This window comes from Arachis hypogaea, chromosome 11 (genome assembly GCF_003086295.3).
Source record: "Arachis hypogaea cultivar Tifrunner chromosome 11, arahy.Tifrunner.gnm2.J5K5, whole genome shotgun sequence".
NCBI lineage: Eukaryota > Viridiplantae > Streptophyta > Magnoliopsida > Fabales > Fabaceae > Arachis > Arachis hypogaea.
The window spans coordinates 38,540,621-38,565,725 of NC_092046.1; the positions used below are offsets into that span (position 1 = coordinate 38,540,621).

The 25,105-nt window shown below is 37.4% G+C and overlaps 1 non-coding gene across 1 annotated transcript; it reads right to left on the minus strand.

Annotated features, from left to right (window-relative positions):
• Nucleotides 1-23,976: 23,976 nt before the first annotated feature.
• On the minus strand, nt 23,977-24,083 carry LOC112725293 (small nucleolar RNA R71). The gene has a single exon (XR_003164411.1). It is a non-coding gene; the product is annotated as a small nucleolar RNA R71 (small nucleolar RNA).
• Nucleotides 24,084-25,105: the final 1,022 nt, after the last annotated feature.

A 25,105-nucleotide genomic window follows, 5' to 3' on the forward strand; every position in this document is an offset into this window, starting at 1 on the left:
CTAAGCTTGAGGACCCAGGGAGCTTTTTGTTACCTTGCACCATTGGGGAATTAACCATCACTAAAGCAATGTGCGATCTAGGAGCAAGTATCAACTTAATACCATCCTCCTTGGTAAAAAAGTTGAATATAGAAGAAGTTAAACCAGTACAGATATCTCTAGAGCTAGTAGATAAGTCAATAGTATACCCCAGGGGTATGATTGAAAACCTTCTGGTCAAGGTGGACAATTTCATATACCCTGCAGATTTTGTGGTTCTGGATTCAGATGGGGATGATGGTGATTCTATTATACTGGGAAGGCCATTCTTGGCCACTGCTAGAGCTATCATAGACATAGAGCAAGGAGATCTAACTCTCAGGATGCATGATAAGAGTGTCACTCTGAAAGTATTACCAGAAGCCCATTTTAGTAATAGGAGGAGGGACTCTATGAAAATTGACAAGGTGATTCACAAAAATATCCCAAGGCAAAAGATTGTGCAGAAGGATAAAAAAATCCAAGAGGATATTGGAGTATTAGCCACTGAAGAGGGAAACCCCCAAGGTAAGTCCACAGCCATAAAAGAAAGATCAACAAAAAAAGGGATGAAACGCAGAAACAAAACAAAAAGGGGTTGGAAGAACAGGAAGACTCCAACAGAGGGGCTTTCCAAAGGTGACAAAGTGCAATTAATATATCAACAACTGGGAGCAAGCCGACAGACTGATGACTATTACAATGTTAGCAACATACTCTCGTTGGAACATGCTGAAATTGAACACCAGAGAACAAAGAGGAGGATCACAGTCAGGGGAGACAAGTTAAGGCACTACAATCCTCAACCACCATAAAAGAAAGCCCCAATGTCAAGCTAGTGACAATAAAAGAACGCTCCATGGGAGGCAACCCATGATTTAAGATTTATGTCATTTTAAATTCAATAAGCTATGATCATCTGAGCATGAAATTTGTTTTCATGGACTAACTCAATGAATGCATAAAATTTTTTTTTCTTCATATGCTAAGACTTCTAAAGTTTGGTGTGCCTTCAAGCACACCAAACCAGTGTTACAAATATTTTCACATTATATGCCTAGCATATGACCAAACACTAAGTTTGGTGTTTCTCTTCTCATGAAAAAAAAAATCATGCATTAATGATCATACATTATCTCTTACTGAGACTTTTCAATTAAAAAGAAATCATATTCTGTGATGAAAGCATCAATTGTGATTTACTACTAGCATCTCACATTTACCGCTTAAGCAAGATACAAGTTTGGTGTTCACCAAACTTTGATGCATGGATTTAGGGACACAATTGATCCTTCATGAAAAAAAAAAGAGAGAAAAAGGAAAATTATGATGAAAACATTTCTTATAAACATTTGACCAAGAATGACATTGGGGATTTCAATTTCACTAGTTGGAGGAAGAAACACATATTTTCTACTATATGACCAAACATTAAGTTTGGTGTCCTCCAAGAAAAGTCATGGTTCAAATGGATATAAGGAATGGTTATTCATATAGTGTTAATGAAAAGAAGCACTCTTGCCACAGTTTGATAAAACTAATGCTTGTTGTCTTGTTGTGATGACTAGGTGATCAAAGAACACTCTATGAAAGAGACAAGACAAAGAAAAGCATAGCATGAGGACAAAATCTCATCATATGCCTCAAAAAGAGAATCTGCCACTCCTTGAGATGATCACGGCAAAGACAATTGAGAAGCAAGCAACTTTTGAGAATTATGCAGGGAATTTACCACCATTTGAAGACACTATGCATCATAACTCAAAAGGGCACAACAGAAAGAAGGACAAAGGAATTGCAAACCAATAGGTTGTATTTATACTTAACTCTTACTGTTGAAAAATGTTTTGACTTGTGTTTTGATAAAGTGTTCATCTAATACAAGTAGAATTTCTCTTAGAATAAGTAAGCTAGTCTATGTGTGTGCTTGTGTGTTTACTTTCACTGAACAAAAAGCATGCTTTGTCCCCTGCATTTTCAATTCAATAAAAGAAATGTTTGAATGTGAAGTGAGATAGTTCTCTGTTAGATAGAAGTACAATAAAAGTAAGTGGTGGTGTGTGTGTGATTGTATGATAGCTCACTTTTAGTGAATAAGAGAACTAGGATGTCTCCTTCTAAGTAGAAAGTGGCCTACTGTCTATGAATCTCAATCAAATAAAAGTCCTTGGTTAGAAAGAAAAACAAAAAGAAAGAAAAAAAAAGGGGAGAAGAAGAAATAGCCAAAGAGTGGCAGAACAAAAGAAAAACAAAAAGAAACAAAGCTGGACACCAATAGCTTGAACCTTAGAACATATGCCTGTGGTGTCTTTGTATTAGGATCTGCTTGGATTATTAAGCTCTTTGGAGTGCATCAACACTTGATGACTTGTGTTAACTAACCCGGGATCATCAGCTGAAAGTCCACTATCAAGAGCAACCTAACTACAAGGCATTTAGTAGCCCAAAGAGGTGCTGGGCATCAATGTTCTAAGAAGGAATGTGAGCCAAGTGTCTATAGTGAATAATGTGTCAAGTATAAAGAAAAGGAAATGAACTTGCTACACATGACACTCAAATAAAGCTTATGAACAAGATAATAGCCAAGGATAAAGGAATAATGAGAGGTCATAGCAGTATGTTACTTGAAGCTTGAAGGAGGCTTTCTAGGCTTAAGAATCAATAAGAGGTGAGTGTGTACATATCCACATAAAACCCCATGAACTACCAATAACACTCTACTAGCATGAACATCCTCTTCCATTTCATTCTTTCTTCTCAATAAATCATTTCTTGCTTGGGGACAAGCAAGCTTTAAGTTTGGTGTTGTGATGACAAGTCATCTTAGCCTAGTTTCACTAGCCTTTTTCTTTAGTTTTCAATTGAATTATGCACTTTCTTGAGCCATAAGCAAGCCAATTGGGTAGATTTTCATGTTTCCTTTTATTTAATCAACCATGTATGAATTCATGCTATTTCATGAGGTTTTATGCTATAATTGTCACATATTATGAAAGAATGAATATCTCATGATTTTGAGCATAGCTTTGATGTGTTTGGTTGATTAATGATAGGTGAAGAAAGCTTGGAGAAAGGTTGAAGTAAGAAGGAATGGTTAGGAGGAAGAGAGGACAAAAAGTTTGAGCAAAAGTTTGCCTCAAACTTTAGCTCAAACTTTTGGATTAATTGAAAATGAACCAGGAAGCAAAAAGTTGGAGCAAAAGTTAGCCTCAAACTTTTTGGCTAACTTTTGGCATCACAAATCAACACCCTGGAGAGCAAAAGTTTGTGCCAACGTTAGCCCCTAACTTTTTGGCTAATGTTGGCGCATGAAAAACACACCCTGGAGAGCAAAAGTTTGCGCCAACGTTAGCCTCTAACTTTTTGGCTAACGTTGGCGCCATGAGTGTGCAAGGGGAGGCCAACGTTGGAGCAAAAGTTAGACCCCTAACTTTTGCCCCAACGTTGGTATCAGCAAAAGAGGGTGGTTGATGTGAAAAGTTGGAGTAAAAGTTAGCCTCAAACTTTTACTCCAACTTTTACTCAAGCTTTCATGATTCCAACCCGGTTCAATTCGGTTCTTCTCCAAACTCCAAGAGCAATCAACCAAGGCCTCTATCAACCCAATTCCATCAAGAGCAAAGGCCCAATTGAAGGCTTGAAGACCATTTGAAGAAAGTGTATAAATAGCATAGGATTTAAGTTTTAAAGGAGAGCTTTTCCTTGGAGTTTTCAGAGAGAGTTTTTGGAGAGTTTTGGTGTTGAGTGAATTTTAAATTTCTAAGTCTTGGGGAAGGAGAATTGAATTCCATTCCTCTTAGTTTTCTTGCTTTCAATTTCAATTACAATTGTCTTGGATCTTGGGTGGAGAATTGAAGAACTTCTGTTTCAATCTCACCTTGGGATCTTGTTTAATTTTCTACTTAATTGAATTTCAGTTTCGGTTAATTGCTTTTCATCTACTTTCTTTGCAATCTACATTTCCTTTGCAATTGTTCTCGTTGGATCTAGGAAGGCATTGAGATCTAGACTTGGTTTTCTAGTCTCTTGGGTCCTGAGATCCGGATTTCCCATTTCCCATTCCCTGTTTACTGTTTTCATGCTCATTGATATTTCTGTTTTAAGATCCGGTTCGATTCAAGACATCCTTTACTTCTCTGTTTGTTGCAATTTACTTTTCCTTGTTTAATTTCTGCAAATCCAACTCCCAATTCCCTTTACAATTCAAGCCATTTACATTTCTTGCACTTTAAGATTCTGCAATTTATATTTCTTGCGTTCTAAGTTTCTGCCATTTAATTTTTGGCTCTTTAAGATTCAACACTTTAAATTCCAGTTCTCTTTAATTTCATGCAATTCACCCATTTCCTTTACTTTCTATGCAATTTAAATTCTGCAAATCACAAATCTCTCAACCAAATCTTGATTCGCTTGACTAAATCAACCACTAAACTAAAATTGCTCAATCCTTCAATCCCTGTGGGATCGACCTCACTCCCGTGAGTTATTATTACTTGATGCGACCCGGTGCACTTGCCGGTTAGATTTGGGTGTTTTGGAGAAATTTGTTTCTCCGCAGAAATATCCCATCATTGGGCGCAGTGACAGTTTGCAAAAGGATAGAGAGATCCTATTCCGACATAAGTGAGAACCGACAGATGATTAACCGTGCGATAGCTGTACCTGGTATTTTTCATCCGAGACGAGAAATCTGACAGTTGATTAGCCGTGCAGATACCGTACCTGGTATTTTTCATCCGAGAGGACGGATGGTAGCCATTGACAACGGTGATCCACCAACATACAGCTTGCCATTGAAGGAAGCCATACGTGTTTGGAGAAGAAGACAGTAGGAAAGCAGAGATTCAGACGACAAAGCATCTCCGGAACCTCAACCTGTTCCTCATCACTGAATCACAAGTACCATTTATTTCATGTTATTTATTTTTCATAACAAAAATCATTTTTATCATTAATCTCCTGACTAAGATTTACAAGATAACCATAGCATGCTTCAAGCCCGCAATCTCCGTGGGATCGACCTTTACTCACGTAAGGTATTACTTGGACGACCCAGTGCACTTGCTGGTTAGTTGTGTGGAGTTGTGAAAAGTGTGATCACAATTTTGTGCACCAGAATCCTTTTAAAACCAATAGCTAATCGTTTAAAACCTTTTCAAAGAAATAATGTTTAATCTTTCTGAAATCCAGAATCTTTCTTTTCTTATAAGAAAATCTCAATCAGAAACCAACCACGCAATCAATCAACACAATCATCAATTCAGCACCAAAGTTCATTCTCAAATGTAGCACACCAGGATAAACACAGGAAAGACAGACACGGAAAGCACAGGTTTAGGTAGCAGTTACAGCAAATAGTTGAGGTAGCAGTTAAGAACAGTTTAACAATTAGGCAAATCAAAACAAGTTTAAACCCAAGCAAAGCATACAAATGCATATGATGCATGCCTGTCCTATGGCTAATGAGCTCATCTGTCAGTTATCCAACCAACTCGACAAGTCCAAAAACCTTAGACTGTCCCTCGACGCGCACCTCCATGAGTCTATGCATAGCTTTTTTTTCTCAAATAATCAATATTGCTCAATGGGGATAACATTCCCGGGAATTTATAGTGCCCGGTCACCCTTACGTCGTAGGGTCAACAGAGTATCGAGTTTTCAACCTGGTATAGGTGGTGGCAAGCCATGGCACTTTATCCAGGGAATCTCGTATCTCAGATAATTCAAATTCATAAGCCATATGAATAATTCATTCATCATTCATCAATATCTAAGCCATTCTCAATATCATCATCATTCGTCAATCCATATCCCATTTCCAAATTCATTCAAAAATCACATTTCAAAATCAATCCCCATCATCCTTCTTTCTGTTCCATTAATCAACAATCCTATCCCAAAATATAATTCTTTATTTTCTAAATAAATCAATATTAAAACATATAATGTTTAAAAACTAAATCTTTTTAAATAATTACTTCAGAAGAAACTTCAAATTTTATAAAATTTCGGCAGCATCTCCTCTAAAATTCAGACTCTGCTACCCTTTTCGGGTCCCAACCAAATCAAACCAAATGCCTGCTAATCATTTAAATCTCTTCCAATTACCATTATCACAACAACACTCAACCCAAGGAAATTACAAAATCCAGAATTCAATCAACCAATCTATAAATCGCAATTTAAATCAACTTCAATCGACAACATCAATCAATAATTAAGAATCCTCGGTCTTCTCAGACAGTTTCAAACCAAACCATTCCTCATATCCTTTTCGAATCATTCCCAAAATATCAAATCATTCTCAATAAACAAACCGCTTTCAAATATCAAGTCCTTTCCAAATTTGTTTTAAAATCAAATTTTGATATCAAGTCGGATTCAATATCAAATCGAATTTCAATATTAAATCTTTTCTAAAATCAAATCGTTTCCAAATTAAACTAAATGCCAATAATATATCTCCTCCAATAATTCAAGGAAAACCACTTTAACAACATCAATCAACTAATCAAAATATCCAACTTTTTCAATCGATCAATCTATCAATCAAACTAATAATCTTATTCATCCAAAACAACTTAATTCAATTCATAAGACTTACGAAATCACAAAAAATGTATTTTGCGCATTAATATCGATTTATAACAACTTTGAAAAGTAAAACAAGTTTAAGAAAAGTACCCCTACCTCAATTAGTCGAACTCGTCGAATTTAAATGCGATGATCTCTTCTTTGTTAATTTCAGTAGTGGCAGCAACTCTAATAGCTCATTAGTACCATTAATACTATCACCTATGATAATTCCATCAGCAAACAGGGAAGGCAGAGTAGTAGTGTTAAACAGAAACATTGGTTTTCCTTACTCAGAACAGAAAAGACTAAGAAATAAAATGGAAGCAGAGTAAGGATTAAAGCTTACAGGTTCAAGAACAGGAGAATCGAAACCAGAAAAAGAAGGTTGGTGCTATCTTTGACTCTGATGGCGGTGCATGACTTACCGGAGACCGTGGCGGCAACAGCAAGGACGGTGGAATCCAACAGGGACCGGCAGCGATGAAAACCCCTTCTCCGGCGTCACTCTCGCTTGTTTTCCCCTTTTCTGGCGACGGCGACGACTTCCAACAACAACAACAACAGCAATGGATGCAAACTCCCTCTCTCTTCCTGATCCCCCTCTTTGTGGCAACTTAGCAACAGCAACCATGGAGGCTGGAAGACGAAGCAACTTGGCGATGACGGTGCTGGCGCGAACCAACTTAGCGACGACAATGCTGGTGCGGACCCTCGACGGAAGCGGTTTGGCGGCAAGCTGACACGACCTCCTCCTCATTTGCGATGGCAATGCTGGCGCGGCTCCATGGAACGGTGGCGATGAAGATGATTCCAGCGGAGGCGTGCAGTTCTGACGGCGATAGAAGCGCGAACGGCGGTGAAGCAGCGACGCGGCGCGGCAGTGATGACTGCATGTGGTCCCCCTTCTTCTCCTCTTCCTTTGCTCTCCCGTTCTCCCTTCTGTACCCTCACTGTTTCTTTCTTTCTTTTCTACTGCTGCTGGGTTTGGTTAGAGAAAGGAAACATTGGCGGTGGTTAGGGTTAAGTTAGAAGGGGTTAGGATTTTTGGGATTTAATTTGGGAAATAGGGTTCAATTTGGAACAATAGTGAAATTAGAAATTTTGGGTAAATTGGGGTTTGGTCAATTTTAATAAAATTAAAGTATATATATAAATTTGAAATCTATTTTGATCTCTTAAAATTACTTTAAAAATACTACTTAATTATCAATTTACTAATCAGCTTTTAATCAAATATCCTAATTTAAAATTAGAAATAATATAATTTTTTTTCTGTTTATAAAAAATTAAAATATTAAATTTTAGAATTTCTATTATTTAACTAAATTGTATAAAATTCTTATTCTTTTGCAAATGTTAAGTTGTATAATTTAAATATAGAAAATTATTCAATAACTTTAAAATTAAGTAAAATTTTTAATTTAATTATCAAATCTTGTTTTAATTACTTTTAATAAAATAATTTCTAAAAATAAAGTCTTTTAATGAATAAATAAATTGAAATTAACTCATAATAATATTTTTTCAAAAATTATGGGTCTTACATCCTTATAAAAATTTTCGTCCTCGAAAATTAAAGTAATATATAGTAATACATAGTCTTTGCACTCTACTTTTTAAACACTTTATAGAAAAGTATGAAATCTTAGTATGTATATATAAATGTTCAAAACTTTACAAAAGCTTGGAGGAATAAAATAGGTTGCAAATCAAGATAGGTGACGTTAGGATTTTCGCCAGTAAAGAATTTTATAAAAATAGTTGTGTTGTAGATATAGTTTCTAAACTAACAGAAATCCCTTCGTACAAACGTTTTGGTTGTCACAAGTAACAAACCCCTAAATAAATTGATAAGCGAAGTATTTAAACCTCGGGTCGTCTTCTCAAGGAACTGCAGGGAAGCATGTTCTTATTATTGGTTATGGAGATTGTAAATCAGAGTTTTGAAGATAAGGAACAAGTAATTTAAATTGCAATTAAAATAAGTAAATGACTGTAAAATAAATAAATAACTGTAAAATAAACTTTTGGCAAGGTATGAGAAATTAGAAGTCCTATCCTAGTTATCCTTATCAATGATGACGAAGATTGAATCTTAATTCCACTCAGTTAGTCTTTACTTAAAGTAAAGAAAAGTCAAGTGACTAATTAGTTTGATCTTCAAATCCTAGTTAATCCCTAAGGAAAGATTGGGATTATTGAAGTTCAATTCAATTAGCAAAGATAACAATTATCAATCATGTTTGAGTTTGATAACTCCTGAGTTACTGATTTCTTAACCAAGACCAAAAGGAGAAAAATAAATCTACTGGAATAAAAATGTCTTCAGATTGGAAGCAACAGTAATATAAAAGAAAGCAATAATAAACTGAAATACCTCAAATAACATTAATTCAAAAGAGTAATCTGTAACATAGAAGAATTCATAAATTAAATTGAAAAGATAAATAAAAAGGAATGTTGAACCTGATAGAAAGAGATAATCTTGAAAGCGAATAAAATCCTAAATCTAAATCCTAAAAGAGAGAGGAGAGGACCTCTCCCTCAAAACTACATCTAAATCATGAAAAGTAACTAATTGGAGACTCTCCTTCTGAATGGATGCATTCCCCCACTTCATAACCTCTAATCTGTGCCTTCTGGACTTGGATTTGGGCCAAAAAGGGCTTCAGAAATCGCTGGGAGTATTTTCTGTAATTTCTGGTACGTGGTCTCTGTCACGCGTCCGCGTGGGTCACGCGATCGCGTCATTTGGAGTTTTCTTTGTCATGCGGTCGTGTCAGTCGTGCGTCTGCGTCATATGCGTTTCGCTTAAGGCGCGTGGTCGCGTCATTCACGCGGTCACGTCGCTACCATTTCGCGCTGGCATGCGGTCGCGTCGTCCATGCGATCGCGTCGTTGCCAATTTCTTCAAAAACTCTGTTTTGTGCTTTTCTTCCATTTTTGTATGTTTCCTTTCCATCCTTTAAGTCATTCGTGCGTTAGAAGATCTGAAACTACTCAACACACGAATCACGGCATCGAATAGAAATAAAGGGTAATCAAAATAATTATTTTTAAGCATAGGAAACATGTTTTTCACATACATCACATAATAAGGAAGGGAAAGTAAAACCATGCAATTAATATGAATAAGTGGGTGAAGGATTGAATAAATCACTCAATTTGAGCACAATATACATCATAAAAGATGGGTTTATCAACCTCCCCACACTTAAACAATAGCATGTCCTCATCCTAAATCCAAGATAAAGAGTAAGGTAAGGTTGAAGTGGTGGAATCTCATGCAATGCAATCTATTCTAAATGCAACTACCTAAATGCATCATGCAATTCTAATTATTTTTTATTCACTTGTATATGAAGCTTACATGTAGTTGAATTAATTCACATTTCTCAAGGAATCATATATATAGCCAGACCTTAGATAATGATAAAGCACTTTTACAATTGAGATGGGAAAGAGAAATATTTTATAAACTTGCAAGACAATTAATAATTCAAGCAGAGATATATGTTAATGAGCTATTGAACCCTCACTGGATTTTGTGTTTACTCTCTAGTCACTCAGTGTTTATTGGGTCAATCACTCTATTCTTCTTTTTATCCTTACTTTCTATAACTTTGTTCTTCATCTAACCAATCAACAATTATAGAATATAGGCATAAAAAAGTCATGAGGTCTTTAATTAAGGTTGTAATGGGGCCAAGGTAAAGGTAAGGGTATATGTATAAGGCTAAGTGAGCTAATTAAGCGAATCCTTGATTAGTCTAAGATCTCACCTAACATACATATTTTGTAAAGCAAAGCTTCTTTACCTATTTTCCCATATTTCAATTTTTTTTTTATTTTTATCCCATGTGCATTGCTTTATTTTGCATTTGGGGAATTCTTTTGTATTCCCCTTTATTCAAAAAAAATAAATATTATTATTATTATTATTTTTTAATGCACATGGTAATTCAATTATTTTGATTTCACATGAGCATGCTTCCCAAAAAATTTTATTTTGAATTATTTTATTCTTTTCAACTTTCTACTCTTTGTTTTTATCATCCATGTTCCCAATAGGTTTCCCACACTTAAACAATTACACAATTTCTATCTTAAGCTAACCAAGGATTCAACTTGGGATTTTTATTTTGTTTTTCTGCTTAAGGCTAGTAATGTAGTTTGTAGAATAAGAGGGGATTTAAAGGCTCAAGGGGGCTAACAAGGATGATATAAAAGGTAGGCTAATTTGGGATAAATGAGCTAAAATCAAACAATGGCCTCAATCACTCTCTTGGTATGTATTTCTATTCTATAATCGGACATATAGATTAAAACAAAGTAAAGAACACCAAAATAAAAAAGAAGGGCGAAACACACAGAAATAAAAATTATGGTTTGAATGTAACCATATAATTAAGCTTAAAACTCACAGGCTGTGTGTTCTCTAACTAAAAAATCATATATCAGTTATGTATGTCATGCAAGTAAAATTAAGAGTTTCCATTATTCTCAATGTAAATCTTAAGGTGGCTTTAAATTTCTAGTGTTTCTCCTTGATGAAATGTTGTTAACTAACTAACCTGGAATGCTATATATACAAGGTGTGTGGATTGTTTCTATTATGTTCAAGTCTCTAGTTTACTTCCTTTTTATTTTTTTCAATTTAAACTAAGTTATCTTATGCTAAAAAAGGGTAAACTATACTAATTAATCCACATTTTCTATAACTAATAAGTTAGAATTGCAACTAAACTAACTAGTTAAAATATGAACTAAGGTGCAAAATGCAGAAATAGAGTAAAAATACATGAAAATAGTAATGTATAAGTACTGAGAAATAAAAATAAAGATCAAAATACAGAAAAAGAACAAAATAAAATAAAAAAGGTCTGTAGTGGTTCACCAAAAAATACGCCAGAGATGGCGACCTCCCCACACTTAAAATGAAACATCGTCCCTGATGCTCACTCAAGCAGGGTGTGAACGGGTGTCATCACTAGAAGGGTGGGTAGCTGGAGTCTCTGTGGTGGTGGTCTGAGGATCTGCCTGCTGCAGAGGAGGTGCTGACTGAATAGGAACCTCGGGTTCTGCAGCCTGAATCTGAGGCGGTGTCTCCTGCTGTGAGGCAGCCTGCTCCGGGCCTGCCTGTGCAGCCTCGCTCTGTGGATGGGTCTCTGCCTCGTGATCATCCGCCTCCTCCTCAGATAGCTCTGATGGTGTGTCAGGCTCGGAGGGAATATCGCCAGATCGTATCATCAGCTTTAGGTGCTCATAGCGTCGCTTGCTGCGACGCTCAGCTCTCTCATATCGGCGCCGGTTGCGGCGCTCCATCTGGTCTAGCTGTCTAAACAGGCGGTGCACTAGGTGATAAACCGGCTCTGAGGCAGGTGGAGGTGCAGTGGTGGTAACAGGGGTAGCTGTAGAGGAAGAGGGGCCGGCAGATGGTGTGGCTGTCTTAGCAGTAGCAGTGAGGAATGGAGGTCTGTAGCCCAAAGCCAGAAAGTTCCTGCTGTGAGGGATAATCTTCTTGCATTCTGCAGCAGGTGGCTTCTCATCAGCATCCTCCCAAGGCACGTTAGCTTGACGGCCTAGCTGTGTAATCAGATAAGGAAAGGGGAGAGTGCCTCGGACGTGGACCCTGGCCATATAGTACCGAATGAAGTGTGCCAGGTACAGGTCCTTACCATCCATCACACACCATAGGAGGGTGATCATAGCGGCAGGTATCTCCGTCTTGTGAGTACTCGGCATAATAAAGTTGCTAAGGATCTGATGCCATAGCCGAGCTTCATCGTTTAAGTATGCTCACTTGATTTCCTTTGGCATGGTGGTGTTCTGACCCATGACCCATGGAACAGTCGGGTCAAGGGCTATCCTCGCCTTGACGGCATCCCAATCAAACTTCATGAAGCGCATATCCTCCTCAGCTTTTTGATAACCATCCAGCTGATCGGATTTAGGCAGAAGCTTCAGAACATCCTCTATGGCCTCTTCAGTGACCAGTATCTGCTTTCCTCTTAAGTTCACTGCATCTAGGGAAGTTTTGAAGTAATTGCAGTAGAATTCCCTTACCCAGGATGCATTAACCTCAGTCAGGTTTCTCTCCAGGAAGAACCAGCCTCTTTGTTTGATTTGATCAGAGGTGTATTGCTAGAGCTCTTTTGGGATCTTCAGAGTCCTCTCCAGGTACAGGTTCCTGGAGTTTGCAAACACCGGATACTTCAGCTCGCAGTATCGGTTTGCAAACTTAATGGGATCAGTAGCAGGGAGTAGTTGGTCAGCCTTCTCCTGTAGGGTAAAGTGTTTCTCCCGCCAGGAGTCATCATGCATGAGGTCCAGGATGGACATGGAGGATTCTCCTCTTTTCCGTTTGCCAGTTGTTGCCTTTTTTTTTTCCTTTTCTTTGGGTGTCAGACATCCTGAAAAACAGAAAACCAGGATATAATAAAAATAGGAAAGTAGGTAGGCAAATAATCAAAAGAAGCATATAATGGCAAAGGAGCAATAGAATAATGAAAAGGAGTTAAGTAAATATGCATTAAGGATTGTATAGGAGTTAAAAGTCCGAGAATAAAAATTCACAATCCAAAATGTAAAAGGATTCATGTTAAGTAGGAAAAACGTCCGTCATGCCTTGGTTAGAATGTTAGAGAGAATAGTGAAAAACCGGAAGAGATGTTTTGAAAGGTAAGTGGGTTAGGAATGAAAAAGAGGTTAGGAAGTTAAAATTAGTGAATTAGTAAAAAGTGGGTTAGAGTAAGTGGCATGATGAGCATTTCCTAAATAACGAGAATTCACAAATTAAAGCAACAGATAACTCAAGTTCAAACAAGGAAGTTAAGGATGAATCAAATGAAAATAGCAAAGAGTGGAATTGAATCATCCAATATGCAATTTATAAATCAGGAAATTAAAAAGAATAAGAAAGCTTGCCCTGTCATTCATGAATTGGTTTGGTAAAAGCTGAGTAAAGCAGAGTGCAAGTTTGCCAAAACCAAAACATGAATGAAAATCAAAACAGTTTACAAAAAATTCGGGCAGCATTCCGACTAAAATTGGATGTTCCTGGAAAATAAATGGCAATCAGAAAAGTTCATATGGATTAAAATATAGCTGCAATTACATATAAGGAATATGAACATGGAAAAGCAGTGTAAATAGCAGCATGAAACAAGAAATTACAGTATATGAACAATACTAACATCACAGCAATGGCAGAATTGCAAAATTAATAAAGCAAGAAACATGAACAGCGCAATTAAACAGGCTTAAATCCACTAACCACATCCTAAGCTACCTAACAACCTAGAATCCACTACAACATGCATATCTAACTAGCCTAATTATGAACATAAACAGAAAAGTAGGAAATTAACGATGAATGGAAAGAAGGGTGGCGTTCAGCGGAACCTGGTAGGCGTAGGAATGAGAGTAGGGCAGAGAGATGGCTGGGGAATGTTGGTGGTGACGGCTGATGCGGTGGTTGAGGGTGGCGCGGCGGCAGTTGTGGTGGTTGTTCAGAGGCAGGGGTGGGTTCGGGTAGGGTATTGGGGTTAGGGTTTAAGGGGGATGGAAGGGAAGGGGGGTGTGGGTGGTGGGTGGTGGCGCAGCGGTTGAGGGCGGCGTGGTGGGGGCGGTGGTCGCGGAAGGGGAGGGCAGTAGTGGTGGAGGGAAGAAGAGGAGAGGGGAAGAAGAAAGAGAGGGAAAAGAGAGAAGGGGGTGGCGCGGCGGTGCTGTCTGGGTGGTCGTCGGTGGAGCGGCGGCGAAGGGTGGCGCGGTGGCGAAGGGCAGAGATAGAGGGGAGTGTTTGCAGGGAAGAGGAAGGAGAAAGGGTTGGGGGGCGCGATGGGTAGGGTTCGCGTCACAGGGGGTTAATAATTTTGAATCCACGGGATCGCGTGGGGCACGCGGTCGCGTGGATAGGGTGGATTAGGGGTTGACGCGATCGCGTGAGTGATGCGATCGCATGGAATGGAAGAAGGGTAAATGACGCGGTCGCATGAGGCATGCGATCACGTCGCTGGAAATCGTGCGAAACGCACAATTCCAGCGTCGTTTCAGCGCAACTCTCTGTCTCCTTTAGGGTGATGTGCAATCCACGCGATGTGATCACGTCGCTCACGCTTTCGCGTGGGATTGGTGTTGTGCAAGTGACGTGATCGCGTCAGGGACGCGACCGCGTGGGTCGTTTTGTGCGAAATGCACAATGGCCGCACGATTCCAGCCTAACTCTCTGGACGTTGGGGATTTACACCGATCTCCAGATCACGCGGCTGCGTGAATGACGCGGACGCGTGGGGAGTGTTTTTTTCGCAACTGACGCGATCGCATGAGTGATGCGGTCGCGTCGCGCACCCTTTTTTTTATGCAGGTATGCAATTATGCAGTATGCCTTATGAGTGAATAATATTCAGGTTCAATTGAAAAGGAAATAAACTGAAATACCTCAAATAACATTAATTCAAAAGAGTAATCTGTAACATAGAAGAATTCATAAATTAAATTGAAAAGATAAATAAAAAGGAATGTTGAACCTGATAGAAAGAGATAATCCTGAAAGCGAATAAAATCCTAAATCTAAATCCTAAAAGAGAAAGGAGAGGACCTCTCCCTCAAAACTACATCTAAATAATGAAAAGTAACTAATTGGAGACTCTCCTTCTGAATGGATGCATTCCCCCACTTCATAACCTCTGATCTGTGCCTTCTGGACTTGGATTTGGGCCAAAAAAGGCTTCAGAAATCGCTGGGAGCATTTTCTGTAATTTCTGGTGCGTGGTCTCTGTCACGCATCCGCGTGGGTCACGCGGTTGCGTCATTTGGAGTTTTCCTTGTCACGCGGTCGCGTCAGTCGTGCGTCTGCATCATATGCGTTTCGCTTAAGGCGCGCGGTCACGTCATTCACGCGGTCGCGTCGCTACCATTTCGCGCTGGCATGCGGTCGCGTCGTCCATGCGATCGCGTCGTTGGCAGTTTCTTCAAAAACTCCGTTTTGTACTTTTCTTCCATTTTTGTATGTTTCCTTTCCATCCTTTAAGTCATTCCTGCCTTAGAAGATCTGAAACTACTCAACACATGAATCACGGCATCGAATAGAAATAAAGGGTAATCAAAATAATTATTTTTAAGCATAGGAAACATGTTTTTCACATACATCACATAATAAGGAAGGAAAAGTAAAACCATGCAATTAATATGAATAAGTGGGTGAAAAATTGAATAAATCACTCAATTTGAGCATAATATATATCATAAAATATGGGTTTATCAATAGGCGTTCACAAAACAAAACGGTAGCTAGTGTGTCAAAAGGGCTATAAAGCAGGCTGGTATAACACAACGGATATAATGCTCGCTCACAGATCTCTTACCCATTTCAAAACTTCAACTCCCCAACTCCATCAATCACTTCACAACTCCATAACCCGTCACAATCCTATCATCCACAAACTTTTACGAGGAACAAATTGATATACTCCTCATAACGTTGCACACTTACCAATCCATCTTTCACATTTACGAACAGCATTTTTAAAGTTTCGTTTGCTACCCCTAAAAGTCATATGTGATTCTAAGCCAATCCTTGAGTTTATTCAAAAGAATACAAGACCTTGGAAAAAGACAAGTGACAAAATCTGCGAGGGCTTGAAAGGATTATTGAAATTACAAGTAGTCAGGAATGCATAAGGAATGAAGAGTGGTAGACAGAAAATTAGTTTGGCAATCTCAAGAATGATTCCCGAATCAACAAAACCCGATAGGAATAACAAAAGAAAAAGTAGTGCAGTAGTTTGAAATAAAATTTAAGTCGAGTCAAGGAATATGAGGTTTACAGAAAAAGAATGTCTAAGACCAAAGACAAAGCTCATAAGTTTCAAGTAGAATTAAGAATACTTTCAAATGGATTGCTCATAGAGAATGAAAAATATTTCAAAAACTATTTCACGTTTTTAAAGGAGAAGTGCGCATCAAACACTTTGTAAAGGAAATAACAAAAGTATGTTTGTGGCATTACGTTAATACAATTCCATGTTAAAATAGATTATGTAGAGTTTCAAAAGAAAATGAACACCGATTTGGCTAAGACAAAAATATTCTCTCAAATATTTGAGAAAAATACGTAGGTGCACCACTTAACCAGAAGTAGGCATAAAACTCAGAAGGAAATCAAATTACCTCTTGTCGAAATAATTTACAAGTTAAAGACAAAATAGGTGAGGTTTGAAAAGGAAAGTCAATTGGGTTAAGGCCAAAATAATTTTCCGAAAATCTTAAAAGACATTTAGGTATTTAATCAAATAAAGGTATACAGTGAAATCGTGGCAAGGTTGTAAGAAAATCAAACGTTTGTTTAAAACTTCTCAAGGTTTATATTCAATCAAGCGTGTGTAAAAATTATAGCAAATATGGAAGAAGAAGAAGTTAAAATTTATTTAGAAAATAATTTTGAAGTAAAAAAATTTTGCCTATGTTTCAAAACTTTATTTAAAACAATGCATGCCAAATTCAAAATAATTTTGTCAATTTAAAGAATAGCCATGAATGCAATTCAAGCAAGAAAAATTGATTTAACTTTCTTAAGAAGAAAATCTAAAACCTGTTTTAAAAATTCATATCAAAACGAAATTGCCATCACATAAGAACATTCAAGAATATTAAGATATACTTGAAAAAGAAATCAAGCCATATGGAAAAGGATCTTAAATCAAGGGAGTTCAAACAAGATCAACTAGGCATAAGACATCAAACAAGCTTTCAATCGAGCTACTGAAAACTTAAACCTCCTCTTCTACCAGTCATTCCCTAAAGAGCTAACACATTGATTTTTACCTCTAAGGACCACGTGTGACACTAAGATAAGTACAAGTACGTTCAAAGAAATACAATTTGCAGAAAGAGAAGAATAAGTGACAAAATTATGTTTCTTTTAAATTCGGAAGGAGGTGTAAGATTGCAACTAAGCAATAATGTACAGGCACGAGAAAACGTTTCGAAAAGAGTTATTTCACATCCTAACAAGAAATATTGAATTTAGGAACTCCAAAGGAAACAAGAAAAAGGCAGTGGTAAATTAGATCAAAATAAACTAAAACCATATCAGAGGAGCACAAGGTTCTCAAGAATATGAAGCAATGGTTCAAATCACCAACAAATAAGAATGATCAAAATTCATGAAGTATGCCAGAAGGAAGAATCAAAATGTAAATAGGAAAGAATTTTGATTTCAAAGAACTTCAATAGAAACTATAGAGGAGAACAGGGCAATTACTTTATAAAATTCAAGAAAGTCAATAAAAAATGTAAATATGTGTCATGTTAAAACAAATTCAAGTCAAACTAAATTATGCAAGATTTGTGAAATGAAAATTAGCTAAGCAAAGGATGAAATGTTTTCTCGACAATCTTGAAAGGTACCTTACATAGTTAATTAAGAATTTGCATAAAAACAAAGCGAAGTTGGTAGGAAATTAAGTTGTTTTTCGCAAAAACTATTTCTGAGGTAAAGATAAAATATATGAAATTTAAAAGATGGAATTTAACTGGACTAAGGATCAAAAGTAATTCCTCATAAATCTCAAAAGGTACTCAAGCATTTAGTCAATTAGCAATATATATAGTGAAATCACGGTAAAATTGAAAAGAATTTCAAATTTTGTTTAAAAAGGAGAATTTGAGGTATGGTTTCAAAAATACATATGAATAAGGACATGCCAAATTCAAAATACTTTTGTCAAAATTTAAAGAATGATTATAGGTACAATTAAGTAAGAGAGGATTGAGTTGAAATTTCTTCTTAAAGATTTCAAATACCCTTTTGATGCATTAAACAATTTCAAGATCACATAAAAGAGTACATGAATCAAAAAGAGTTTGAACAGATAGAAACAAATCTTCCAAGGAATTTAAGTAAACATAGGCAGTTAGGATAAAACGAGAATGCATTTCAACAAGAGTTATGGTTGAGAAATAATCAAACTACTTTTCAAAAAGAAATCTCAAGTAAGGATTTTCAAGGCACACTATGAAAGAACATGTTACAAGTCATCAATAGAATTTTCAAAACACATAAAAGAATATCCTCGAGAATTCACTCCTAATGTCCCCAAAACACGCGATAAGCGTTATCTATTTCTTATCAATTCTAATTCGCCTATAATAACCTATTAACTTCCCGTTCACATAAGCCATCAATATTAAGTTGGCAAGACTTAACATCAACAGATATACAACGGTAAGCTAACAGTGTTAATTAATAGGCAGTCACGTGCATACAACTCTAATTCTTGTTACTTGGACAAGACCTACAACATGACAAACACTCAGATAATGCAATGAAGCATGGTCAGTCTATCCCCAAGGCTCTAATTAGGATGAACTGCTCTGATACCATACTGTAACACCCTCACTACCAAAATGTCACGCTTCCGACTGCGCCACTCTGATAGCAAGAAGTATTACGACTAACTTCATATACTTAATATTAAAATAGGAGCCTTTGACTTGACACCATATCTTTGACTTCATTAAAAATCGGAAATAAATACTTTATCTTAAAAAAAACAAATAGGCATAGGTTCATATACAAGACTTCTTACATAACGGCTTATAACATAATATACATATAAAACATACAACTCTTATCCCTCTTACAAAATTGAAATAACAAAGACGAGGGAAGAAAAACTATCTAATTAATACAACATCATATAAACCAAAATATGGTATTAATTTTCCACAATAATCCTTCCTCTGATTCCTGAAAAGGTAAAGTTGTAGGGGGGTGAGAACCTAACCACACGGTCTCACCACGGAGTTTCAGAATTGTCATAAGAAGATATTTAATAAGAAAACTATTTTCAAGCTCAATAATTATCATTGCCTTATGAATCATTTTAAAACCAATAGCTAATCGTTCAAAACCTTTTCAAAGAAATAATGTTTAATCTTTTAGAAATCCAAAACCTTTCTTTTCTTATAAGAAAATCTCAATCAGAAACCAACTATGCAATCAATCAACAAAATCATCAATTCAACACCAAAGTTCATTCTCCAATGTAGCACACCAGGATAAACACAGGCAAGACAGACAAGGAAAGCACAAGTTTAGGTAGCAGTTACAGCAAATAGTTCAGGTAGCAGTTAACAACAATTTAACAATTAGGCAAACCAAAACAAGTTTAAACCCAAGCATAGCATACAAATGCATATGATGCATGCCTGTCCTATGGCTAATGAGCTCATTTGTCAGTTATCCAGCCAACTCGACAAGTCCGAAAATCTTAGACTGTCCCCTGACGCACATCCCATGAATTTATGCATAGATTTTTTTCTCAAATAATCAATATTGCTCAATGGGGGTAACATTCCCGGGAATTTATGGTGCCCGGTCACCCTTACGTCGTAGGGTCAATAGAGTATCGAGTTTTCAACCTGCTACACATGGTGGCAAGCCACGACACTTTATCCAGGGAATCTCATATCTCAGATAATTCAAATTCATAAGGCATATGAATAATTCATTCATCATTCATCAATATCTAAGCCATTCTCAATATCATCATCATTCGTCCATCCATATCCCATTTCCAAATTCATTCAAAAATGACATTTCAAAGTCAGTCCTCATCATCCTTCTTTCTGTTCCATTAATCAACAATCATATTCCAAAACATAATTCTTTCTTTTCTAGATAAATCAATATTAAAACATATAATGTTTAAAAACTAAATCTTTTTAAATAATTACTTCAGGCGAAACTTCCAATTTTATAAAGTTTCGGCAGCATCTCCTCTAAAATTCGGACTCTGCCACCCTTTTTGGGTCCCAACCAAATCAAACCAAACATCTGTTAATCATTTAAATCACTTCCATTTACCATTATCACAACAACACCACTTAACCCAAGGAAATTACAAAATCCATAATTCAATCAACCAATCCTATAAATCGCAATTTAAATCAACTTCAATTGACAGCATCAATTAATAATTAAGAATCCTCGGTCTTCTCAGACAATTTCAAACCAAACTATTCCTCGAACCCTTTCTGAATCATTCCCAAAATAGCAAATCATTCTCAATAAACAAACCACTTTCAAATATCAAGTCCTTTCCAAATTTGTTTTAAAATCAAATTCCGATATCAAGTCAAATTCAATAACAAATCGAATTTCAATATTAAAACTTTTCTAAAATCAAATTGTTTCCAAAATTAAACTAAATGCCAATAATAAATCTCCTCCAATAATTCAAGGAAAACCACTTTAACAACATGATGGCAGGGCATTTTGGCCAGTTTTACTGACCTTTTCTTTACTGTTTTTAGGGTAGTTTCATACATTTTCTTAGAAAATAAGCTAGTTTTGGGTAGATATTCACTTACATCTTCATTCAAGCATATATTGTGCACTTTACATGATCTCATGAGGATTTTGCATGAATTATATGATAAATTGGATGATGCATGACTCATGACTTGGACTAGAATTTTGATGCACTTTGTTGCTTGATTTCAGGACAAAGGAAGCAAAGAAGAACCACATTAGCAGTCACATTAGTCCCACTAACGTGACCTCTAACGTGGAATGGGTGCTAACTTGTAAAGTTAATGAGAAAGGTAATCGCCAATAACGCCCTCGAAGCCATCATAAGCCCACGTTAAGAGTCACGTTAACTAAGTTAATATGAACTCTAACGTGGAAGAAGACAATAAGGACAACGTTAGTGACACTCCCCTTTGTCACTAACGTTGGACCAAGCTCATAATTGGCCATGTTAGTTGCCACGTTAACTTAGTTAACGTGGCTTCTAATGTTAAGAAGCAAAAGGGAAGCCAACGTTAGTGACATTCACCTTTGTCACTAACGTTGGCCAAGCATCCATAAGCCACGTTAACTCCCACGTTAGTTAATGTGGAAGCTAACGTGGAGAGAGCAATTGGTCGCCAATGTTAGTGACACTTACCTTTGTCACTAACGTTGGGGTGAACCACCAAGAGCCACCATGAGCAACGTTAACTCCCACATTAACTTAGTTAACGTGGAAGCTAACGTGGATAAAGAGATGAGGAGCCAACGTTAGTGACACTCACCTTTGTCACTAACGTTGGAGATGGCTAGCATGACTACGTTAGAAGCCACGTTAACCTAGTTAACGTGGACTCTAACGTGAGAAATAGGGGTACATTGGAATGTTAGTGACAAAGGTAAGTGTCACTAACGTTCTCGAAGGATTGGCAAGCTTACGTTAAGAGCCACGTTAACTAAGTTAACGTGGACTCTAACGTAGAGAAGGGGGAAACTTATCAACGTTATTGGGAAAGGTAAGTCCCAATAACGTGTGCGAAGGACCAAGAGGCAATGTTAGTGGTAACGTTTGTGCCACTAACGTTGAAGTTAACGTGGCTCATATTTGGGTGAGCAACGTTAGTGAAAAAGGTGACTGTCACTAACGTTCTCAAACCCACACTTTCACTTAACATTAACACTACTAACGTCCTGAGCTAAAAGTCCCTGCCTACTTCACACTTTCTCTTTGCAAGCAAAGCTAAGCCTAATGAAGAAGATAACTGCTTCAAACTCAGGATCTAAAGGCCCATACCCAAGACTTGAAGAGCCAACTAGAAGATCAGAAGAGTAGTATATATAGGAGTAGCTTTGAATTAGTTAGAGAGCTGGAAACTTTAGGGAGCCTTTGGGCATAGAATTACTCTCTGTATTTACTTTCTCTAGACTTCTAGTTTTACTTTCAGCATGTATTCTCCATCTTTGTTTTCATTTTCCAGAGCTATGAACAACTAAACCCCTTTTATTGGGTTAGGGAGCTCTGTTGTAATTTGATGGATCACTTTTAGTTTTCATTCTCCTTCTTCTATCTTTTCTCTTGATTTTACTAGAAAGCTTTCGATCTTCATCCAATTGGGTAGTTATCTTGGAAAAGAAGCTATTCATACTTGGATCTCTTCTGAACCTTGAAAGAGGAATGAAGGGATCATGCTAGAAATGTTTTCTCATGCTGGAACAAATTGGATTTGGATGGATATGTGACTATAATCCTTCAAACACTTGATTTGGGAAATGCATGTGGTATAATCAATAACCATACTTCATCTCTTCTCATGAGCAATTGACCAAGGAATTGGCTATTGATCAAGATTTGAGAGATTGAATTACAAGGAATTGTAATTCGATCACTTAAGATTGCCAAGGAGATCAATGAATGCACTGATTGAGGAAGAGATGAAAATGAACTTGATTCGGAGAATGCAACATCTCCTGAGCCCAATGAATTCTCCATTTCTGATCTTACCCATTCTCTTTAATTTCTGTGATTTACTTTTATGAGCAATTGCCCCATTCCCATTTAAGATTCTGTAATTTACTTTCCGCCATTTACATTCAGCTCTTTATTCCTAGCATTTACTGTTTCCACTATTTACTTTCCCGCCATTTAATTTTCTGCAATTCTCAACTCAAATTCTGGTTCGCTCAACTAGAATATTCCTTTAATTAAAGTTGCTTGATCAATCAATCTCTGTGGAAAATTTGTACACTTTTTACTTGACGACGAATTCGGTACACTTGCCGAAGGAAATTTGTTGCGAGACGAGTTTTCCGCGTATCAAGTTTATGGCGCCGTTGCCGGGGATTGATTTTGAATCAACAATGATTAAATTGGAGGATAACTAGATTGAGCATTTTTAGTTTGTTTGATTTAATTTTCTGTTTGATAGTTAATTTCTTCCCTTTTCCCTACTTTTTCGTTTTCTTTTTTTTTTTAGTTATTTACAATTCAGTTCACTAACCCACTAACTGTTTGATATATTGCATCACTCACACTAACAGTAATTCTAACAGAAATACTTTCTGCATCTATTTTCCTTGCTTGTGCTTTGTTGGTTGTATGACAGGGAGAAGAAGTGGGGCTTCATCTTCCTTTGATTCTGAACCTGAGAGGACCTTCTTTAGATTAAGGAGGGAAGCAAGAGAAAAACGAGTAGTTGGTGCCGAGGAAGAGGAGGAATACTTTGAACCAAACATGGAAGAAAATATGGAAAACCATCATGAAGAAGAGGCTCACAACCATGGCAGAGAAGGTCGAGCAAATCATGTTAGGGAGGAGAGAAGAGTTTTAGGCTCTTACATCAACCCAAGCACAGGAAATTGTGGAAGTAGCATTCAAAAGCCAACCATCCATGCCAACAATTTTGAACTAAAACCATAGCTCATCACCCTTGTTCAGAACAACTGTTCGTTCGGAGGAGGCATCCAAGAAGACCCCAATCAACATCTAACCACCTTCCTAAGGATATGTGACACGGTGAAGTCTAATGGTGTTCATCCTGACGCCTATTGACTGCTCTTATTTCCATTCTCCCCAAAGAATCAACAGGCTGAGAGCTGAGGTCCAAACTTTCAGGCAACAAGATGGTGAGACTCTATATGAAGCATGGGAGAGGTTTAAGGACCTGACAAGGAGGTGTCCACCAGATATGTTCAATGAATGGGTGCAGCTACACATTTTCTATGAAGGCCTTTCTTATGAATTAAAGAAAGCAGTAGACCACTCATCCGGGGGATCTCTGAACAAGAAGAAGACCATTGAGGAGGCCATAGACGTCATTGAAACTGTAGTAGAAAATGACTATTTCTATGCTTCTGAAAGAGGGAACACTAGAGTAGTGATGGAGCTAAACAATGTAGATGCTCTGCTGGCACAAAATAAGCTCATTACCAAGCAGCTGGCTGACCTCACCAAGAAGATGGAGAAGAACCAAGTAGCAGCAATCACCACTTCATCAGCAACCCAAGAAGGAGTGAATGAAAAAGCAGAGGGTAGTCAGGAGCAAGCCAACTACATTGGGAATTCACCTAGGCAAAACCATGATCCATACTCCAAGACCTACAACCCTGGTTGGAGGAATCACCCAAACTTTGGGTGGGGGAATCAACAAGATCAAGGCCAAGATCGGAGACATCACAACCCCAACAACAATGCAGCTCACCAACAATTCACACAGAGAACATATCAACACCACCATGACAACACCTCTCCACATCCATATCAAAACCAAAATAACACTCCTCATCCTTCCACCTCTAATCCCAATCCACCATTATTTGATGACAGACTCTCAAAGATTGAGAATCTACTTGAAGGCATAGGCAAAAAGATTCAAGACAACAAGGCATTCAAGGAGGAAGTGCGAGCAAATTTTAAGAACCAGGGAGACACCATCAAGAGGTTGGAATCTCAAGTGGGATATCTCTCTGAGCAAATCAATGAAGATGAGTGCCCACATATTCGGGAGAAAATTGAACAAAGAGGGTGGCAAAGGCTCACGAATCCAGAGGGGAAGATCAATGCAAACTTCATCAAAGAGTTCTATGCAAATGTGGTTAGAGAAGACAAAACCAAGGCCCCAACCTTCAAAAGCTACGTAAGAGGAAAGGAGGTGGACTTCAGCCCAAATGCTATAACAAGAACTCTTCACCTGAAATCACCACATTTTGATGAGC